The 18,883-nt window shown below is 43.8% G+C and overlaps 1 protein-coding gene across 1 annotated transcript in view; it reads right to left on the bottom strand.

Annotated features, from left to right (window-relative positions):
• ASIC1 (acid sensing ion channel subunit 1) overlaps nt 1–18,883 on the bottom strand; it is a 383,845-nt gene that overhangs the window by 254,730 nt on the left and 110,232 nt on the right. The gene's annotated exons all lie outside the window — the stretch shown is intronic.

The following is an 18,883-nucleotide window of genomic DNA, read 5'->3' as shown; positions in this document are numbered from 1 at the left end:
ACCAGCCACCCCACCAATCAGACGTCATCGGTGTCGGCGGCTGCCAGCAAGTAATGCTCACTTGCCGAGCTGCTCTGTCTACTGTAGTGACCAGGGTGGATACTGCACATCAGCCCCCTATTCAAATCAGTAGAAGATGGATGTGTAGTACCACATGGCAGCTACTACAAGCAGACAGAGCAGCTCGGCAAGTGAGTACTTCCAGCCGGTGGCCGCCGACACCGATAACAACTGATTGGTGGGGGTGTTAGGTGTCGGACTTTGGCCAATCAGACATTGCTGCCCTCTGCTTCATCCTCAGGTATGTCCGCTGGCTGCAACCCAAATCCCATCACCATCACCCAACTTTTCTGATCCTTCTCATCCTGTATCCGTCTGCTATTCCTGGTATGTCCGCTGGGGGCTATTACTGATTTTTTTGTTGTTTTTGTTTTGTTTTCCACACTACATGTTTTCTCACCTTAATTGCTTGATGCCAACACACAGTTGGCTTTATCTGTCCATTTGGATCTGACTATTTCCTGCTTGTGTTTTTGCTTCTGACTTCTAATTTATCCCCTCCTGTGTCTGAGATCAGTCTCCCTGCTGCCCCTCCCTTCTGATCACACCTGGCCTATTTCATGTGTACTTAGCTTGTTATAGATTCAGAGACACAGGTGGTCTGTCTCTATAAGGATGGCTCTAAAAGTATAACAGCAGAAGTAAACAGAAGTTACGACTAACCACTGTACTAAATTTCTTTCCCTTTCCACCACACTTAGGGTACCGTCACACAGTGCAATTTTCATCGCTACAACGGCACGATCCGTGACGCTCCAGCATCGTAACAATATCGCTCCAGCGTCGTAGACTGCTGTCACACTTTGCAATCTACGACGCTGGAGCGATAATTTCATGACGTATGTGCGATGTAGAAGCCGTTGGTTACTATGCGCACATCGTATACGATATATGTTACACCATGCGATCATGCCGCCACAGCGGGACACTAGACGACGAAAGAAAGTTTCAAACGATCTGCTACGACGTACGATTCTCAGCGGGGTCCCTGATCGCAGGAGCGTGTCAGACACTGCGATATCGTAACTATATCGCTCGAACGTCACGAATCGTGCCGTCGTAGCGATCAAAATTGCACTGTGTGACGGTACCCTTACTCTCATCATGCTAACATACGCTTTAACAGTTTTGGCTCCATTACTCTTCACTCTCCTTCGCTATCCCCAAACCACAGCACCCTCTAACCAATTAATAATCTCTCCTTCCCTCTTGCCTCCGCACCTGACCTCCTCCGCTGACCTGCTCCTCAACTTCAGATCTCTCCTAATAAAACACAAAACAAGCCGGCCACTCTCCTTCTCCCACTGCTCTGTCTCTCTCTGCTTCTCCTCACTGCTGGCGACATATCTCCCAATCCTGGACCCTCAGAGCTCATACCTCCCATTATTACCCCTCATACTGTTCCCAACCCAATATAAACACCCGAAATCTTGCCCCCCTCAAATCCGTGCCCATGACACCCACCCCCATGCACCCTCTCTCTGGATCACTATGAAATGCCCGCTCTATCTGCAATAAACTCCACGTGATTCACAATTTCTTTACCTCTCGTAATCTTTCCTTTCTGGGTATCACCGAAACATGGCTGACACCCTCTGACACAGCCTCCCCTGCTGCACTATGTTACGGTGCCTTCCACTTCACCCACACTCCTCACCCTGGCAAGAAACATGGTGTTGGAGTGGGCCTTCTCCTTTCTTCCAACTGTACCTTTAACCCAATCCCACCTCTACCCTCACTTATCCTCCCGTCTTTTGAAGTCCACTCTGCATCTACTCCCCCTACAACCTTAAAATAGCTGTCATATACCGACTTGTGGGCCCGACCACTGCCTTTATTGACCAACTCTCCTCCTGGCTCCTTCACTTTCTGTCTGCTGACATTCCCACCATCATCATGGGTGACTTCAACATCCCCATTGACACCCACCAGTCGGCAGCCTCTAAACTCCTGTCCCTTACTTCATCTTTTGGACTTACTCAGTGGTCCTCCTCAGCTACCCACACAGATGGACATACATTAGACCTGGTCTTCACCTGTCTCTGCTCTCTATCTAGCTTCACAACTTCCCCTCTCCCTCCATCTGACCACCATCTACTCACTTTCTCATCCCTGTCCTCCTCACCTGTCACCCATGTCACGCAACATGCGCACCCCCGCAGAAACCTCACACACCTTGACACCCACATGCTCTCTGACTCTATCCTACCACTATCATCCATATCCTCACTCCACGACACAGACACTGCCACTAGTTTCTACAAAGCCACTCTTGCATCAGCCATCGACTTGGTCGCCCCTTGTCATGCATAGCAGAGTGTGACAATTCAATAAACAGCCCAGGCACAATAACATCACTAAAAAGCTTCGGCAAGTATCCAGAATTGCAGAACGGTGTTGGAAGAAAACACATTTGCAAGATTTCACTGCACTCAAACAAGCAACACCCGCATTCAAATCAGCTCTCACCTCTACTAAACAGGCCTATTTCACATCCCTCGTATCTTCTTTATCCCACAACCCCAAACAGTTGTTCAACACTTTTAACTCCCTCCTCCGCCCACCACTGCCCCCTGTGAGTTCCCTGATCGTTGCCAAGGACTTTGCCAAGCACTTCAAAAATAAGATAGACCAAACAAGGCAAGTCTTTGTTGCAAACCACCACAACCCCTTTTTATACCAGACCAATGCCCTAACCCCATAACTTCCCTCTCCAAAATCACTGAAGGGGAGCTTGCTCATCTTTTCTCCAAATCACACCTCACCACTTGTGCGCTTGACCCCATGCCATCCAACCTCCTCCCCAACCTCACCACTACACTAATTCCATCCCTAACCCATCTCTTCAACCTATCACTAACTTCTGGTACCTTCCCCTCTGCTTTCAAACATGCCACAATCACACCTATCCTCAAAAAAGCCATCCCTTGACCCAATCGCTATGTCCAGCTATCGCCCCATATCTTTGCTCCCATTTGCTTCCAAACTCCTTGAGCAGCACGTCCATGCTGAACTGTACTCTCACTTTGCGTCTATCTCTCTCTTCAACAACCTACAATCTGGCTTCCATCCCCACCATTCCAATGAGACTGCCCTGACCAAAATTACTAACGACTTACTTACAGCCAAAGCTAACAGACAATTCTTTATACTCCTCCTTCTAGACCTGTCCTCAGCCTTCGACCAGTTAACCACTGCCTGCTACTACAGATCCTCTCTTCCTTTGGTGTCAAAAGCCTTGCCTTATCTTGCATCTCCTCATACCTTAGCAAATGCACATTTAGCATTTCCTACTCCCATACTATGTCTTCATCTTGTCCCCTCTCTGTTGGTGTCCTTCAAGGCTCTGTCCTAGGATCCTTACTCTTCTCAATCTATACACTCGGCCTGGGACAACTCATAAGGTCCTATGGCTTCCAGTACCATCTATATGCTGATGACACTCAGATCTACCTCTTTGGCCAGATGTCTCCTCTCTGCTCTCCAGAATCCCAGTGTGTCTATAAGCCATATCCTCCTTCTTCTCCTCTCGCTTCCTCAAGCTCAATGTGGACAAATCTGAACTAATTATCTTTCCTCCATCTCGCATATGTTCCCTTACCTGATCTATCTATTAAAATAAATGAAACCACACTTTCCCCCTGTCCCCAAAATATGCTGCCCTGGAGTAACCCTTGACTCTGCCCTGTTTTTCAAGCCACACATCCAAGCTTTTGCCACCTCCTGTCGCCTCCAGCTCAAAAATATTTCCAGAATACATCCTTTCCTCAACCCACACTCTACCAAAATGCTTGTGCATGCCCTAATCATCTCCTGCCTCGACCACTGCAACATTCTTCACTGTGGCCTACCTTCTAACACTTTCGCACCCCTCCAGTCCGTCCTTAACTCTGCTGCCCGACTTTTAATTAATCTCTCTCCTCGCAACACTCCTGCTTCCCCTCTTTGCAAATCCATTCATTGGCTCCCAATTTCCCAGCGTATCCAGTTTAAACTACTAACACTGACCTACAATGCCATCCATATCTTTCTCCTCCGTATATTTCCAAACTAATCTCTCAATATCTCCCCTCACGTAATCTCCGGTCATCCCAACACCTCCTTCTCTCCACGCTTATTTGCTCCTCACCCAATCGCCTCCAAGACTTCTCCCGAATATCCCCCATCTTCTGGAATTCTGTGCACCAACACATCCGGTTATCCACCACATTTGTATCCTTCAAAAGAAACCTGAAAACCCACCTCTTCAAAGAAGCTTACAGCCTGTAAAGACCACCTCAACACCATCGTAGCTACTGCAACCCCCGACCTACTGTCTCCTTCCCCATAATCCTGTAGAATGTAAACCCACAAGGGCAGGGTCCTCTTCCCTCTGTACCAGTCAGCCATTGTTAGTTTGTTTACTGTAAGTGATAATTGCATTTTGATGCAACCCTTTCTCATGTACAGCACCATGGAATTAATGGTGCAATATAAATAATAATAAAAATAATGCTAATGATAGGTCGTCACCAGTGTAACAGTAGTGGACAACCTCTTTATTACACATTGTGGGACTAATACATTATAGCGTTTATGCCAGAAAACTGTAGTAAAACATTTTGTACTGGACAAAAAATTTGTGAGTTGCTCAAAAATGTTGCAACTTTTGGCATATTCACATCCATTTAAAGCAGCTCTGCAAAAATGGTCAAAGCTGGGGAACAGCCATGGTGGTTTACGGGATGGCTATGACTGCCTGTTAAATATAGCAAAAGTCCAAGTGTTATTTACATAAAATTTTTTAATCCAGTACTAGACTGAAGTAATATTCCTGGGGGGGGGGGGGGGGGCGCAACAGAGGCGCACGCCACTTACAACATGCACCAAATTCATTAACCCCTTCATGACCCAGCCTATTTTGACCTTAATGACCTGGCCGTTTTTTGCAATTCTGACCAGTGTCCCTTTGTGAGGTAATAACTCAGGAACGCTTTAACGAATCCTAGCGGTTCTGAGAATGTTTTTTCGTGACATGTTGGGCTTCATGTTAGTGGTAAATTTAGGTCAATAATTTTTGTGTTTATTTGTGAAAAAATGGAAATTTGGCTAAAATTTTGAAAATTTCGTAATTTTCAAATTTTGAATTTTTATTCTGTTAAACGAGAGAGTTATATGACACAATATAGTTAATAAATAACATTACCCACATGTCTACTTTACATCAGCGCAATATTGGAAACAAAATTTTTTTTGCTAGGAAGTTATAAGGGTTAAAAGTTGACCAGTGATTTCTCATTTTTACAGCAAAATTTGCAAAACCATTTTTTTTAGGGACCACCTCACATTTGAAGTCAGTTTGAGGGGTCTATATGGCTGAAAATACCCAAAAGTTACACCCCTCAAGGTGCTCAAAACCACATTCAAGAAGTTTATTAACCCTTCAGGTGCTTCACAGCAGCAGAAGCAACATGGAAGGAAAAAATGAACATTTAACTTTTTAGTCACAAAAATGATCTTTTAGCAACAATTTTTTTATTTTCCCAAGGGTAAAAAGAGAAACTGGACACCAAAAGTTATTGTACAATTTGTCCTGAGTACGCCGATACCCCATATGTGGGAGGGAACTACTGTTTGGGTGCACAGCAGGGCTCGGAAGGGAAGGAGCGCCATTTGACTTTTTCAATGAAAAAATTGGCTCCAATCTTTAGCGGACACCATGTCGCGTTTGGAGAGCCCCTGTGTGTCTAAACATTGGAGCTCCCCCACAAGTGACCCCATTTTGGAAACTAGACCCCCCAAGGAACTTATCTAGATGCATAGTGAGCACTTTGAACCCCCAGGTGCTTCACAAATTGATCCGTAAAAATGAAAAAGTACTTTTTTTTTCACAAAAAATTTGTTTTAGCCTCAATTTGTTAATTTCCACATGGGCAACAGGATAAAACGAATCCTAAAATGTGTTGGGCAATTTCTCCTGAGTACACCGATACCTCATATGTGGTCACAAACCACTGTTTGTGCACACGGCAAGGCTCGGGAAGGGAAGGAGCGCCTTTTGACTTTTGAATGAAAAATTAGCTCCAATCGTTAGCGGACACCATGTCGCGTTTGGAGAGCCCCTGTATGCCTAAACACTGGAGCTCCCCCACATGTGACCCCATTTTGGAAACTAGACCCCCAAAGGAACCTATCTAGATGCATAGTGAACACTTTGAACCCCCAGGTGCTTCACAAATTGATCCGTAAAAATGAAAAAGTACTTTTTTTTTCACAAAAAATTTCTTTTAGCCTCAATTTGTTCATTTTCACATGGGCAACAGGATAAGATGGATCCTAAAATTTATTGGGCAATTTCTCCTGAGTACACCGATACCTCCCATGTGGGGGTAAACCACTGTTTGGGCACACGGCAGGGCTCGGAAGGGAAGGAGCGCCATTTGACTTTTTGAATGAAAAATGAGCTCCAATCGTTAGCGGACACCATGTCATGTTTGGAGAGCCCCTGTGTGCCTAAACATTGGAGCTCCCCACATGTGACCCCATTTTGGAAACTAGACCCCCCAAGGAACTTATCTAGATGCATAGTGAGCACATTGAACCCCCAGGTGTTTCACAAATTGATCCGTAACAATGAAAAAGTACTTTTTTTCACGAAAAATTTATTTTGGCCTCAATTTGTTCATTTCCACATAGGCAACAAGATAAAAATGGATCCTAAAATGTATTGGGCAATTTCTCCTGAGTACACTGATACCTCACATGTGGGGGTAAACCACTGTTTCGGCACACGGCTGGGCTTGGAAGGGAAGGAGCGCCATTTGACTTTTTGAATGAAAAATTAGCTCCAATCATTAGCGGACACCATGTCGCGTTTGGAGAGCCCCTGTGTGCCTAAACATTTGAACTCCCCCACATGTGACCCCATTTTGGAAACTAGACCTTCCATGGAACTAATCTAGATGTGCGGTGACCACTTTAAACCCACAAGTGCTTCACAGAAGTTTATAACGCAGAGGCGTGAAAATAAAAAATAATTTTTCTTTCCTCAAAATGATGTTTTAGCAAGCAATTTTTTATTTTCACAAGGGTAACAGAAGAAATTGGACCCCAATAATTGTTGCCCAGTTTGTCCTGAGTACGCTGATATCCCATATGTGGGGGTAAACTACTGATTAGGCACACGTCGGGGCTCGGACGGGAAGTAGTGGCGTTTTGAAATGCAGACTTTGATGGAATGGTCTGTGGGCGTCACGTTGCATTTGCAGAGCCCCTGAGGTGCCTAAACAGTAAACCCCCCCACAAGTAACCCTATTTTGGAAACTAGACCCCCAAAGGAACTTATCTAGATATGTGGTGAGCACTTTGAACCCCCAAGTGCTTCACAGAAGTTTATAACGCAGAGCCGTGAAAATAAAAAATAATTTTTCTTTCCTCAAAAATGATTTTTAGCAAGCAGTTTTTTATTTTCACAAGGGTAGCAGGAGAAATTGGACCCCAATAGTTGTTGCCCAGTTTGTCCCGAGTATGCTGGTACCCATATGTGGGGGTAAGCCACTGTTTTGGTGCACGTCGGGGCTCGGAAGGGAGGGAGCACCATTTGACTTTTTGAACGCAAGATTGGCTGGAATCAATGGTGGCGCCATGTTGCGTTTGGAGACCCCTGATGTGCCTAAACAGTGGAAACCCCTCAATTCTAACTCCAACACACTCTAATCTCAACTCTAGCCATAACCCTAATCACAACCCTAACCCCAAGACACCTCTAACCACAGCCCTAAGCCCAACACACCCCTAACCCTAATCCCAACCCTAACCATAATCCTAACCCTAATCCAAACCCTAACCCCAACACACCCCTAACCACAACCCTAACCCCAACACACCCCTAACCATAAACCTAACCACAAGCCTAATCTTAACCCTATTTCCAACCCTAGCCCTAATTCCAACCCTAACCCTAAGGCTATGTGCCCACGTTGCGGATTCGTGTGAGATTTTTCCGCACCATTTTTGAAAAATCCGCGGGTAAAAGGCACTGCATTTTACCTGCGGATTTACCGTGGATTTCCGGTGTTTTTTGTGCAGATTTCACCTGCGGATTCCTATTGAGGAACAGGTGTAAAACGCTGTGGAATCCGTACAAAGAATTGACATGCTGCGGAATATACAACACAGCGTTCCTGCTCGGTATTTTTCGCACCATGGGCACAGCGGATTTGGTTTTCCATAGGTTTACATGGAACTATAAAGCTGATGGAAAACTGCTACGAATCCGCAGCGGCCAATCCGCTGCGGATGCGAAGCCAAATCCGCACCGTGTGCACATAGCCTAATCCTAAGGGTATGTGCACACGATGCGGAAAATGCTGCGGATCCACAGCGTTTCCGCCGCTGCGGGTCCGCAGCAGTTTCCCATGAGTTTACAAAAAACGCTGGGCACATGCTGCGGAAAAAACTGCGCGGAAACGCAGCGGTTTACATTCCGCACATTTCACTTCTTTCTGCGGATTCCGCAGCGGTTTTACAACTGCTCCAATAGAAAACCGCAGTGAAATCCGCAGAAAAACCGTGGTAAATCCGCGATAAATCTGCAGCGGTTTTGCGCTGCGGATTTATAAAAACCGCTGCGGAAAAATCCGCAGAGGACCAGAATACGTGTGCACATTCCCTTACCCTAACCCTAAGGCTACTTTCACACTGGCTTTTTTTCAATATGTCGCAATGCATAGTTTAGGGGAAAAAAAGCATCCTGCAAAGTTGTTTGCAGGATGCGTTTTTGCCCCATAGATTAACATTAGCGATGCATTGACACACGTTGCAACCGTTGTGCAACAGTTGTGCCGTGTTTTGGCGGACCGCCGGGAGCAAAAAACGTTACATGCAACGTTTTTTGCTGCCAACGGACCGCTTTTTCCGACCGCGCATATGCGGCCGGAACTCCGCCCCCACCTCACCGCACCTTACAATGGGCAGCGGATGCGCAGGAAAAATGCATCCGCTGCCTCCGTTGTGCCTCCGTTTCACTGCTAGCGTCGGAACCTCGGCCCAACGCACTGCGACGGGCCGAGTCCGACGCTAGTGTGAAAGTAGCCTAACCCTAATTGTAACTGTAGTGGAAAAAAAAAAGTCTTTATTTTTTTATTGTCCCTACCTATGGGGGTGATAAAGGGGGGGTTCATTTACTTTTTTTTTTATTTTGATCACTGTGATAGGTTTTATCACAGTGATCAAAATGTACATGGAACGAATCTGCCGGCCATTTTGGAAGATGGCGGCACCCATGGAGAAGACGGATGGACACCGGGAGTCTCGGTATGTATAAGGGGGGGTAGATCGGGGCACGGGGGCGTCGGAGCACGGGGGGGTGGCATAGGAGCACGGGGGAGAGGACAGGAGGATGGGGAAGCAGAGCACAGGACGGAGGGGAGCGGACCACAGATCGGAGGACTGGGGGGGAGATCGGTGTTTCCAGCCATGGCCGATGATATTGCAGCATCGGCCATGGCTGGATTGTAATATTTCACCAGTTTTTTAGGTGAACTATTACAAATCGCTCTGATTGGCAGTTTCACTTTCAACAGCCAATAAGAGCGATCATAGCCATGGGGGGGTGAAGCCACCCCCCCTGGGCTAAAGTACCACTCCCCCTGTCCCTGCAGATCGGGTGAAATTGGAGTTAACCCTTTCACCCGATCTACAGGGACGCGATCTTTCCATGACGCCACATAGGCGTCCCAGGTCGGATTGGCACCGACTTTGATGACACCTACGTGGCGTCAAAGGTCGGGAAGGGGTTAAGTGGCGTGGGCCTGCTAATCCGACTACAAAATGCTCCTTTAAATGGCATGTACAGTATCACATTTGTGTTAATGAATCGAGCCCTATATTCTGAACAGCTTCAGAGCATAAATATGAATGCAATTATGGAGTATTTTTATAACGTCTCAACCAAAACGTGAAAAATGTTCAGTAAATTGTTAACTAGTTTTTATGATTGTTTCCTACCAATGGATTTCTAAATTGTCTGGATCCTAAGGGATAACATTTTTCCTTGTGGAGAGTGATATGTCAAGCTTGGCATGTCAGAATGAGGAGACTTAATAGCCACAATGCTCCTGGGGGAAATTAAATATGTATATTGTCTTTTCAGAGATGAAGAGGATTTGAACTCTAGTGCCATCTATTGGAAGCAGTGATCCTAAAAGTCAATATCAACCCTTCAAGGAGCCTTACAAGGGTCAAAGCCAAACCAGAATCTCAATTTGCAGGTACAATGTTTCGATCCTAGTCTTAGCCTTTCACTTAGCAAAATCAGATCTCATACTTTGCACTGACCAGGGGCAACACCCCGAAACACCGTGTCTGCAATTTGAGATTCTGATTTGGCTTTTATCCTGTTATATTGCAAGGCTCGTTAAAGGGTCGATAATGACTTTTAGGATCATTGATTACAATAGGTGGCACTGGAGTTCAAGTCCTCTTCGTCTCTAAAGAGGCAATTTGCATACTAAATGATCTGGAAAATTTGAAGGTCTCACTGAGAAATCTTTGCTTTGCGGTAATTAGCTAGTTGTCCTCATTGTATAAATAAACCTGCAGATATAATTCATATGTTGTGGCCTCATCTCAAATTTTTCGGCTATTGAATACAATTGTTGAGCAATTTATTGCTTTTTGCTTTTGAAGTATCCATCCCCTTTGATCCAATTACCTGTAATCTTAGCTCAGAATTGAGATTGGTGGATAATTGTAAAACTAAAAAAATAACTCTTCGGGATCTGTTCTTTAGAAGTAAACTTATTATCCTAATGTGGAAATCCTGAAATCCGACCCCAATTACATGTTATGAATAAATTATTAATTACAGACAAGATACACTACCCTTATGAATATAATGAAACTGGTCTCTGGCTGAAATGTTCCCAGAATATATCATTATAGGCATTATATTAATTTTTTTCTTTCCTTTCTCTCTGGCATGCAAGCATTATGAGGGGGATGGGGAAGCTAGAGGTAGCACCCCATATAGTTTGCATAGTATTTGTTATTAATATCTACTTTCTGTATGCTTAATGTTATGGAAAAACGTACCATCAATAATTAAAACAAGATACGGTACTTTTTGTGCATATGTATCACTTTTTTTGATGACGGATCCAATAATCAACAATATGGAAGCCCCGAGGTCAAAACTTCTATTATCTCTAGACAAATAATAAAAAAAATCACTGATTTTCAAAAAATATGGAGAAAAAATATATAAAAAGTATCACAAAAACTGATAACATTTAAATAGTTTGGATACTTGATACAGGTCTCCATTTTTATTATGGTGTGAAAATAGAGAAATAGAGGGAGAATTACTGAATCTAGTGAAAAGGAATATTTAAGCAGTTGCCCATAGAAACCAGTTTGATTGTCCATTTCATTTTTCCTCCATGGTATTTATGTTATGATCTTACATGAAAATTAAAAAGGTTTCCCCATGAACAAAATGCATTTTAGTCAATAGATCTTGGAATAAAAATAAGCTATACAATTGGATGTGTTTAGTAAAAATGTTCCTGTGCTGAGCTAATCTTATAAATGTGTCCCTGCTGTGTACTGTGTAATGTCTGTGTCTGACCGTGTAGGACATGGTCTGATCATACCACAGCTCCTGGGCAGGGGAGGTGTCATGCTGCTGCAGTGCAGTATAGAGCAACCTCCACCAGGGGGAGCTTGAGAGGGAGGTAAGACTGCACACACAGAGCAGCTGCACGGATGCCACCAAGTGGCGAGAGAGTGGTCAGACAAGCCGAGTAAAAAAAATGTTAGACGCAGAAGTGCCAATAGTAGCAGCAGTATACGCGGGCAGGAACAAGCCAGGGGGTTCAGCAAAGGTCAGAAGCGGAAAAGACAAAGACAGAAGGCAGAAGCGAGTCTGAATATGAGCCAAGTCAAAAAACCATAGAATCAAGCCAAAAAACAGGGAAACACTGGGAAAAGGACAGACAGAGGGAGTACACAGACACAGGACTAGTCAGGGATCACAGCAGGACAGATCAAGAGTTACCAGAGTCAGATTCACACACCGAAGGCAGATCTATAGCTGCCACCGCCAACAGGATGCATCGAAGCTAAATAGCACACCTGAACCCAGAATGAGGCAGAGCAAAGTTAACCCTTGACATGATCCGCCCAGAAAAAGGGCAGACAGGATTAAACCCTGGAACGGATCATGATAGGAGGAAGCAAAAGAGTACACAGACAGGACAGCACGGGGTTTGCAGATGATTTTTTCTTTAAGGTAAAACATTGTTTAAAAACAGACAGGGAAAAGATAATGATCACAGAAAGAATCAGCTGTGATCCCATGATGTCCTGTCTGTATCCTCTCTTTTGCTTCCTCCCCTGCCCAGGAGCTGTGGTATGATCAGGCCATGTTCTTGCCAACACAGCCTTTACACAGTACACAGCACAGGCACATTTACAAGATTATCTCATAGCAGGGGCATTATTTTTAACACATTCAATTGTGGAACTTATTTTATTCCAAGGTCTAGTATTAAAATGTACTATGTTCGTGGTAAAAAAAAACCTAAACAAACAACAAATAATAACAACAAATAACAATGCTATCTTTTCCTATTTTTTTATTTTTCTTTAATTATCTAGTATAATATAATTTATTAATTCAGTGAAAGAATTTTATTCTGGTATTACAGACCTAAAAGCTTTAAAAAGACTTTTGTCTCCAGCTGCCCAATTGTCTAAACATTCAAGACGTTTTTAACACTTGAAGTCACTTAGGCTTGTTATTTCTTAGTATAATAAACCACCTGCTGAACTTTCCACAGAGATTATACATTAAATAAAGGCAACTTTTGCTGCTAATGCAAAACATTTCACACATTTTCCAGGATTTTTTAATCAATCAAATGTGAGAACTCCAGGAAAACCCCACCAATCAACAGAACAAAAGGTCATTGGAGAACCAAAGCTCCGTCTCTGCAGTACCCAAACAATGAAGACCACCAATAGTGGTTGTTTGGTAAGGAAACTCACCAATTTAAGTGCATGGGGTTGAGCGGCAAAACTAGACACAACTGTGTGTTAGGTTTAGGTCTTAGTATTGCAGTGGGGGGCTCTGTTGTTTCTCCTAACCCAGAAGCCCCTTTATATTGTCCATGTGGTGTACTTGGGTTGGAGACCCAATCTGAACATAAATCTTTAGGTCAGGGTCATAAATATAAAATTCTGGAACACTCCTTTAGGCCAGTTTCACATGTCCGTTTTTTTCCTGTACCGGAAAAAAAATGGTACTGGAGATATCAGTGTCCGTGTGTGTACTACACATACCGACGCCTGAGAAGCAGCAGTAGAGTTAGCGATGTTCCCCGGCGCCAGGTGCTGAAGACCATTCTTATAGTTCTCCTCTGCTCTGCCAGCGATCAGAACAAGCAAGGGAGAATGATGAGAATTATATTCAAGTGATAACAGTGACAGCAGGCGGGGGCTGATGGGAGTATTCATCAGCTTGCTCCTGCGCTATAAATAAATGAAAAAAACACGTTGGATTCCTTTGTATTTTTGATAACTAGCCAGGCAAAACTGAAAGCTGGGGAATGCAGCCCTCAGCTGTCAGCGCTAGCAAGGCTGGTTATCAAAAATAAATAATAAATAAATAATAATAAAAAAAAAGGCTTGGGTCCCCCCTCATTTTTGACAGTCAACTAAGCTAAAGCTGACAGTTGGTGGCTGGTATTCTCAGGCTGGTAAGGGGCCAGGGATATTGCGCCCCACAGCCTAAAAAAAATAGCAGCCCGCAGCCACCCAGAAAAGGCACATTTATTAGATGAGACAATTCTGGCACTTTGCCCGGGTCTGAGGGCTGCTATTTTTAGGCTGGGGGAGTCAGTATCCCTGGCCCCTTACCAGCATGAGAATACCAGCCCCCAGTTGTCAGCTTTAGCTTGGCTGGCTGTCAAAAATGGGGGGACCCCTCGCAATTTTTTATAATTATTTATTTAAATAATTATAAAAACAGCATGGGGACCCCTCTATTCAGACTTGCTGAAGCTGACAGCTGAGGGTTGCAGCCCACAGTTGTCAGTTTTGCCTGGCTGGTTATAGAAAATACAGGGAAACCCATGGCAGATTTTTTATAGCGCAGGTGATGGGCATCAGCCTCTGCCTGCTCTCACTGGTGTTAGTGGTAGCAGGTGTACGCTGATGGGAGTAGTAGTCCCTTCAGCCACCGTCTGCTGTCACTGTTATCGGTTGAGTACAACTCTCATTATTCTCCCTTGCTCACGCTGATTGCTGGCAAAGCAGGGAAGAATGATGTGAATCGTCTTCAGCACCTGGCGCTTGGAAACAGCGCTAACTGCACTGTTGCTTCTCAGGCGCCGGTACCTGTCACACAGATGACATCCCTGTGTGACACTTGTGTGAAGGACATTTTGCAGCCTGTGCTGCTGGTAGAAACGGACATGTCAATGTATTTTGCCCATGCACACATGGTCCATGGAAATACACCGACATGGGCAAAGACCCATTAACTTGAATGGTTCCATGAAGGTGATACAGTAAGCTAGAGTGTGATAGAGTCAACACTTTCAAAAACACCCTCAGGAATAACAGTATATAATAGCTAGGAGGATACCCAATATTAAAACTTAGCTTTTACTTAGTTCATATAAAACCTAAAGTAACCCAACTAATACCCCACTCAAATAAACAATACAGTGCTCATGTGAACCAATGCACAAAAAGTAAAAATTGGTTGGATCTCACCAATGACGGACGTGTAGTCACGATACTATGCCTCCCAGCATCTTCCGCTGAGAGTCGGCGATCCAGGTATAGGGATGGGGATAAGGGGTAGGGTATGTACTATCCTTCCCTGTTTAACCCCATTTATAACTCCTGTCCTCATGAGGACAGGCCCCGAGTGATCCCTAACTGTGGGCGCCACCAACAAAATGGACAGGTTCCAAACTTCTCCCAACGCGCTTCGTATCCAATGGCAGAGACTCATCAGGGGAGCAAAAAGTCCTCATATGCCGTATCAGTGTGGTCTCCGCCAGATGAGTCTCCGCCATTGGATATGAAACGCGTTGGGGGAAGTTTGGAACCTGTCCATTTTGTTGGTGGCGCCCACAGTTATGGATCACTCGGGGCCTGTCCTTGTGAGGACAGGAGTTATAAATGGGGTTAAACAGGGAAGGATAGTACATACCCTACCCTTTATCCCCATCCCTATACCTGGACTGCCGACTCTCAGCGGAAGATGCTGGGAGGCATAGTATCGTGACTACATGTCCGTCATCATTGGTGAGATACAACCAATTTTTACTTTTTGTGCACTGGTTCACATGAGCACTGTATTGTTTATTTGAGTGGGGTATTAGTTGGGTTACTTTAGGTTTTATATGAATTAAGTAAAAGCTAAGTTTTAATATTGGGCATCCTCCTAGCTATTATGTAATGTTCTATGAGTGTGAGTGTCTCCGCTACGTGTGAAAATTGTCACCACACCTACTGGAGACAGGGACTTGTGAAAGAGGCCTTAACTAGTAAAAAAAAAATGTCAATGGTCTTCTCACTGACTCAAATTTTCATTATTTTTTTTCACAGGGGATTTATTTCTTTATCTTTTATGACTCCTTCAAAGCTCTCAGACAAAGACAATAATACTCTGCAAGAATGAAGCTAATGTTGAGCTCATTTATCCATATTACGGTTTGTTGAAATGAAAATTCCCAATGGTGGGAAACCATCATTTCATAACAAGATATTTTTCTCTCCTTGATGACGAGACAAATTGTCAAAATGCTAATGTTCCCGTGAGAAAAGAGTTACCTTTTATGTGTCTGCAAACCAAATTGCAAACTGATTCTGACATTGTATTCCTGCTGTGAAGGGCACATTGTCAGCTTTGTGATGTCAGTTTCTCATTAGCTCTTCTTATTACTTTTTTTACTTTTTTTATTCTTAGGGACTTTAAACCATTGACAAGACACTGGTTGTGTTAGAAGGGAGTGGTCCGATATAGCAAACACTGTGGGGGACATGTATACTATATGCCAGAAAGCTGTCTTGAAAAACTATCAAATTATCACACATTAAATATTTTCACCACATTTTTTTTCTACTTTAAACCATGTTTGAAAACTTCATGAAAAATGAACTCGGCTTAATGGGAGGTCGTGTCCTTCAATAGCCGTGCACAATCTAATCCCCGGACTGGTGTAGATTTGACTTTCTTTTTGACTTTCTGGCATGTGAACAGATGGAGATGCTCCAAATTTTCTCTGTGCTCAAAACAGGAGTCTTTATGCTATTTTAAAAAATATGTAATTTTTATTCACATAATATTAAAAACAAGATGAAGCCGCATGTGTGTTAGGGCCGGTGGCAAGTCAGAATCTGGCAGGCACATAATGAGTTAATTATGATCTGTATAGAATTTATAATATAATCCATGTATTCCCAAATTGTTGAGCAAAACTTTCATCTTTTGTGACTGGCAATATATGCTCTATATTGGATTTCTTTATGGATATGCAGTTTTTGCACTTGTAGTTCATGCAATTGGCCAGATATTTGCTGCAGTAAATGCCCTCATCTGGACTTCCTGCCCAAATTCTCTATGTCACTTTATTCTGGTAGTCAAATCTTGGACTAATCATTTTTTTAATAGGTCATTTTTTAAATATGTCAGAAAAATTATATTTTTTGTTAAATAGCAAGAAAGGGAATCTGTAATCAGGTTTTTGCTATGCAATGAGAGAGCAGCATAATGTAGGGACAAAAACTCTGATTCCAATAATGTGTTACTTACTGGGCTGCTTGTTATAAATTTAGTAAAATCAGTATTTTAACAGCAGGAGATTATCTGATGCCATTAATTCCTCCTTCTCTGTGTAACCCCGCCCACATCACTGATTTGCCGCCAACTTCCTATGTACAGAAAAGCTGCCAATCAGTGGTGTGGGCGGGGTTATACAAAGCTCAGAGAACTGTTAGATCTGCACCAGAGAAAATCAAAATGACAGCAAGCAGCCCAGTAAGTGACACATCACTGGAATTAGGGTCTCTCTCTACATCATGCTGCTGTCAGATACATAGCAAAAATCTGATGACAAATTCACTTTAAAACGCATAGTTCTCCTGTTTTTGCGTAATGTATATTCAACTCGCTAAATATATAGTGCCTTCAGACCGACATACACAAATGACTGCACTAAGATTGTCATTCAGGTATGTTTTGCTACAGTTATATTGGTATTGAATCTTGCTCGGGAATATGAGATGGCAGTTTTAATAAATTATCCCTTAAATCTGTGTAAGACTAACAAAAGAGTAGGGCTAAAGGTACCTTCACACATAACGATATCGTTAACGATATCGTTGCTTTTTGTGACGTAGCAACGATATCGTTAAGGAAATCGTTATGTGTGACAGCGACCAACGATCAGGCCCCTGCTGGGAGATCGTTGGTCGCTGAGGAAAGTCCAGAACTTTATTTCGTCGCTGGATCTCCCGTGGACATCGCTGGATCGGCGTGTGTGACACCGATCCAGCGATGTCTTCACTGGTAACCAGGGTAAACATCGGGTTACTAAGCGCAGGGCCGCGCTTAGTAACCCGATGTTTACCCTGGTTACCAGCGTAAAAGTAAAAAAAACAAACACTACATACTTACCCACCGCTGTCTGTCCCCGGCGCTCTGCTTCTCTGCACTCCTCCTGCACTGGCTGTGAGCGTCAGCCAGCCGGAAAGCAGAGCGGTGACGTCACCGCTCTGCTTTCCGGCCGCTGTGCTCACAGTCAGTGCAGGAGGAGTGCAGAGAAGCAGAGCGCCGGGGACAGACAGCGGTAGGTAAGTATGTAGTGTTTGCTTTTTTTACTTTTACGCTGGTAACCAGGGTAAACATCGGGTTACTAAGCGCGGCCCTGCGCTTAGTAACCCGATGTTTACCCTGGTTACCTGGGGACTTCGGGATCGTTGGTCGCTGGAGAGCTGTCTGTGTGACAGCTCTCCAGCGACCAAACAGCGACGCTGCAGCGATCGACATCGTTGTCGGTATCGCTGCAGCGTCGCTGAGTGTGAAGGTACCTTAAGGCGAAATATTTTTTGAAACTCGCAATAAAAGAATGGCTGTAAATTGGAATGCCTGCAGCAGCTTAAAACAATCAGCAATTGTTTTTTAAAATTTCGACATACTGGATTTCAGGGTAATTTTAATATGTAGTGGATACTTTTTACTGTAAAGAGAATCATGCAAACATATATAAAGGCATACAAGCAACGTTTGAGCCAGAAAAGATAAAAAGTGAAAAGGTTTGACAAAGGCCCAAAGGTTTTTTTGGGGGCCTTATATATGATCAATAATGAAGTTCATCAAGGAATAACTCTGGTGCGTTGGAAGCTTGTGTTGGATTTGTTGCCAATTTGGTGGTGAATTACCCCATGAAGGCACAGAGTTGAAGGAGTGATGCACGTGATATTCACGCTGCTGTATATTGACAACCTGGGTGCAGCCACAACCTTGGCAGTAGATACACTAGAGCTGATGACAGATTCCAAATAGCTTGAGGGCTTCAAAGACTATTTGGCCAAACCTTCTCTAGATTTTTCAAGCCAGATTGGCAAGACAGGGTCCTAAAGTCTACATGTGCAAAGATCTCTGGTCTCGTTGGCAACATCAATGCAGGTTTTCAGTGTCTAAACGTGAGCAAGAATGGGCAGATCTTTTCATCAAACAATACATAAGCTTTAGTGACAGAAGCTCGGAGAACCTCGGCAGTATATTAACCAGTATTGAAAATCTCAGAAGCCATATTTTTAAATG

Source organism: Ranitomeya imitator, chromosome 3, assembly GCF_032444005.1.
Source record: "Ranitomeya imitator isolate aRanImi1 chromosome 3, aRanImi1.pri, whole genome shotgun sequence".
NCBI classification, from domain to species: Eukaryota; Metazoa; Chordata; class Amphibia; order Anura; family Dendrobatidae; genus Ranitomeya; species Ranitomeya imitator.
The sequence above is the reverse complement of the archived record's forward strand: the minus strand, read 5'-3'. Positions and strand labels throughout refer to the sequence as shown.